Below are 4,730 nucleotides of genomic sequence, written 5' to 3'. Positions count from 1 at the left end.
GTGCATTAATCGTCATCCTATTTGAAAAACTGACTTTTTTTAATTCACACACACACACACACACACACAGAAAGTCAGGCCTAAAGAAAGAAAAAGGGAAGAAAAGCTGGCTTAACTCGTTGTCTGATCCGCGGTACTCGTACGAAGCTTCGCTTCTTAGTGGTACACTGTACAGTATCGTAAGTTTGCTTTATGCTTATGTTGGAGGTCATTCACCATTGTCCGTCTCCTTTCGTTTAACAGACTTAGTCCAAGAGTGTTTTTGTACCAGGAATTTTCTTTAAATTTGGGTCAAGCTCATGAGGGCTTCGGCTTTGACTATATATATATATATATATATATATATATATCCAAACCTTCTATTTTTTTATACAAAATAAATAATAATCAAAACCTCCAAGTTACCAATTGAGGTTGGATCTAATAAAAAAAGCTAATATTTCAAATCATGATGAACTAAAGTTCAAACTCTTGTTAGAAGATATGCTCACATTTAATACTTGATCGAATCTTAAATAGGATTTACGTGTAATAAAAAAAAAACTTCCAAGTTCAAAGGGCATATATGAAAATATTTATAGATCGCTCATCAATAAGGTCCTTACATTAAGAAATATGGGATTTGAACCCATGATTTTGTGAGTTATAATTAAAATTCTTACCAAATAGATTAATTTTTGTTAGCAAACTTTTTATTACAAAAAAATTAATTAACCTTTAAAATTTAGTCTATTATGTGTACTAAGAGACCATTTATATATTTGAGTATGTTGTTATAAATATTTCTTTAAAAATAAAAAATTCATTATAGTTATAACTTGTGAGATCAAAACAATCCAGAATTCAAAAATATTCTTGTGGAATATACAAGTCATTATAATTATAAATATTTTTGTCATTTCTATCATAAATTTAATATTAAATCAGCACCCCTAAACAGTAGTAAAATTTTATAAATTTAGGGACTTTAAATATAAATAAGCATGGTATGAGGGTTTTTATTAAAATTTTTCTTTTATTAAATCCCTAACCAAACTTATTTAAAATCAATCCTCTAAAATTTAGAAACATCAGTTTAATCACTGTGGGTCCCATTTGAGTAAAATTGAAATTAAGTTTTCGAGAGAAATGATACAATTAACTCAATCCCCTATATTTGTTGTTTATTTGTTATAAACACTTGTTCATGTTTTTTGAGTTATTCATGTACCTACCTTCATTTATTTATATTCATGGTGATATTATGCTGTTAATAAGAGTTGTAAATTTCACCGATATTATTTATTTATTTATTTATTATATATAAATTATTTATTTTTCTTACATCAGTTATTTTTATTTTAGGGATTGGGGTTATTTGTGTCATTTTCATCAAAAATAATTAAAAAATATATTTTAATTAAAATATATAAAATATTTATATATGACTATGATAAGAGAAATATTTAAACAACTAAAACATTAATTTATAAGTAAAGGAAACATTCATGAATAAATTACACATATATAATAAAACAATAACAGAGTTATTTAAGTATAAAGTTGACAAGTTATTATTTTTTATTTTATTCTTTTAAAGTTAAAATAATATTTTATGTTTAACAGAATTATTTAAAAATTAAAATTGATTTAAAAAATAAATAAAAAATATTTTTAAAAATTTTTGGGTATTCAGGCCGACTGAATAAGTTCGAAAGTCATAAGTGTTAAAGTCGAGTTTAGCTATATGAGCTTTTCAGAATAAGTAGAATACTTTAAGTCCAATCTGTATAAATTTGACCTGAATTAAGCTCTACCTAAATAAGCCCGACCCACCCAAATTTTTGACTCTAAAAAATACACGTCTCTAATGATTTATGCTCAAGTTCTATAAATTATCATCTGGGAAAAGTGAAGGCGAACAACTAAAGATTTACTTGTTGATGATTACCTCTTATCTACGCTTCACTGGATGAAATCCTTCTTAATGGAAAATAAATTTTCATCTTTAGCTCTTAATGTTATCTACAAACCAAAATTTTGCTTCCAACTAGACCCTATATGTTGCTTGCATTCAATCATCAATGAAGATATCATAAACTCTCCTTTTTCCCTCATATTTCTTATTTAGCTTCTGATCAACTTCCCCGACTTCTAATGACATTTCTAACAAAAAGAAAAAGATGAACACAAAATTAATAGAAATGCCCTGCCATGTAAATGGAATCAAAACAATGTGTTAATAGAGTTGATGATTGAATGCATTAAATCTCAAAGGAGTAAGGTACAATTTTATTCCTAAACTATACTCAAATGAGTAATATCCCCCTAAACTAAATAAATCTGAGTGATGTTGCTCCTACCATTCAAAAATCATAAACACCCATTAACTAAAGAGATAATGAAAAATACTTTTTATATTAGTGTCATTCCATTCACATCCTTTCTAACATCCAATAGTTATGTGAAAGTATTTATCTACATCAAATTTTTTCACCAATATTTCAATGAGTTATGAACTATATATTGAGAAGAAACTCAATTTTTGAACTAATTTTCTTTAGTGACAAATATGACAACAATTGAAGTATAAATTCACATTAACAATACTACAAGAGGATCTCTTAATTCAACAAAAAGCATATAAACAATATTTTCAAGGTAAAAATGTCACTTCTTATTATTTTAAGTGGATCAATCTACAAAATTGACTATCATAAACAAATACGCTCTTTCATATGCATTATAAACAAACAAAGCCTAAATACAGACAATCATAAAGTGGTTTACCAAAACCCAATTAAGCAACTGGAATGCCACAATTTAGTTAAAATTCTAACCTGATTCAATGTTAATTAGAGAAAGATAATGAAAAGTAGGTCTCACTAGCTACAATTAACATACGCCTATAATTTTTAAATGGTGAGGGCAACATTAATCTTTTGAGAATAGTTTAAGGATAAAATTACACATTAACTCATGAAAAGTGGGTCTTACTAGTTACAGTTAATGAGTGTTTAAACAACGGGGCAACATTGCTCCAATTTAATTAGTTTATAGGTAACATTACTATGATAAGTAGTTTAAGGGCAACATTGCTGAACTGAGAATAGTGTAACATTCTGAATTTTAATTTTTAGTTAATTAGTGATATAATCAAGTTTAATCTATTAAATGGAGTTAGATGATGGTCAATGAGGGCTAAGATAATGTAGTGTGTGGTTACAGAGAGCTAACAGACATTTTAAGTAATGATTTTAGCCTTAGATTTGGGTCTGAAGTAAAGTCGAGTCACTTGGATGTTAAAAATTAAAAAATAAAGAGAAATGACTCCATGTCACATACCGCAGCACATGCATAGCAAGCCACAGTACACGGTGTAACATCCTAATTTTAACAATAAAATTTAAATGGCATTAAAAGTTAACTTATTAGATGAAAATTTAAAGCAGTAGATATCTATTAAGATCAATTACATAAATAAATTATTATTTGAGAAATTATAATTATTTAATAATATAAAAAAATTTTGTTTGAGTAAATTTACAAATTAAGTTCATCCATTTGGATTTTATGGAAGCCATAAAAAATATTATAGAAATAATTTGAGTAAATTATCAAAGTGTTTTAATATATATATATATATATATATATAAGGAAAATAAAAGTTGAAAAAAAGGGACCTGCACCCATTTTAAAACGCACGCACACAGTTGATGCATTCAGGCACCAACCTTCTTTCTTCCGTGACGCAGAGAGCATAAGAGCGCAGCGACGGCTCCATTAATGGTGGGTTTTCAATCTTTGAGCTCCATTTCTTTCTCATAACTTCTTCAAATCACAAAAATTATGATACGCGATTAGGGCTTTCTAATGGTATAAATATTAAGGGCAATAGAGCAAGTTTAAGAATTAAGGCTTGGAGCAAGTGATGACTTTCACGCATGGGGATCATAAGATTTTTTAGGTAAGTGAGTACTTAAATTTAGTCAATTTAGTTCGTTAAATAAGGTTTCATTTTTACATATGAGTATGTTAAGATTGAGTCCCGAGGGATTTCAATTTATAGAATTACTTTAGAACTTTGATAATTGGTCATGGGTAGATTAGAAACACTTGCTGAAAAAATTGATCTTAAGTTTACATAAGAAGTTTGACTGATTTTTCTATTTATGGACTAATTAATGTGAATTTTGTGATATTTTTAGTATGAGCAATTTGGACAATATTTGGCTAATAAATCATTTCGCTTAGAAACTTTAACTAATAAGGATATTATATTTAAATTTTCATAAAAATTGGAATTGATTTGAGCTCTTGTTACATACTTGAGATCTTTAGTCTTAAAAGAAAGGTTTTTTTTTTGGCATAACTATAAAAATAGGAATTTTTAAGCTTTCTTATAGGTTTTGGAAGCAATTTGGGAATAAATAAAAGGTTATGAGATGATTAGAATTGTGGCATTCATTGGTGACATTTAAATTTTGCATGTGTGTGTAATTAGAAATATAATGAAAAAATTAAAAGTTTAGCATGTTAGAGGTTAACTGTAAGTCAAGGAATTTTTGTTATTTGTATAGTTGGAGCATTTAATGATGAATTGAGGTTTTCAATAAGTGATGGAGCTAAGAAAATATTTGATTTAGAATTAAAATGAAGAATTTGAGATGAGAATTGAGAATTTTGGTTTAATTACCCCTTGTATTATCAACTTTGTTAGCCACTAATAAATATGGTTATTTTGGATCAAA

This window comes from Prosopis cineraria, unplaced genomic scaffold (assembly GCF_029017545.1).
Source record: "Prosopis cineraria cultivar Desert tree isolate PC_DT_omini unplaced genomic scaffold, ASM2901754v1 PC1, whole genome shotgun sequence".
Classification (NCBI taxonomy): domain Eukaryota; kingdom Viridiplantae; phylum Streptophyta; class Magnoliopsida; order Fabales; family Fabaceae; genus Prosopis; species Prosopis cineraria.
Note: the sequence above shows the minus strand (reverse complement) of the source record.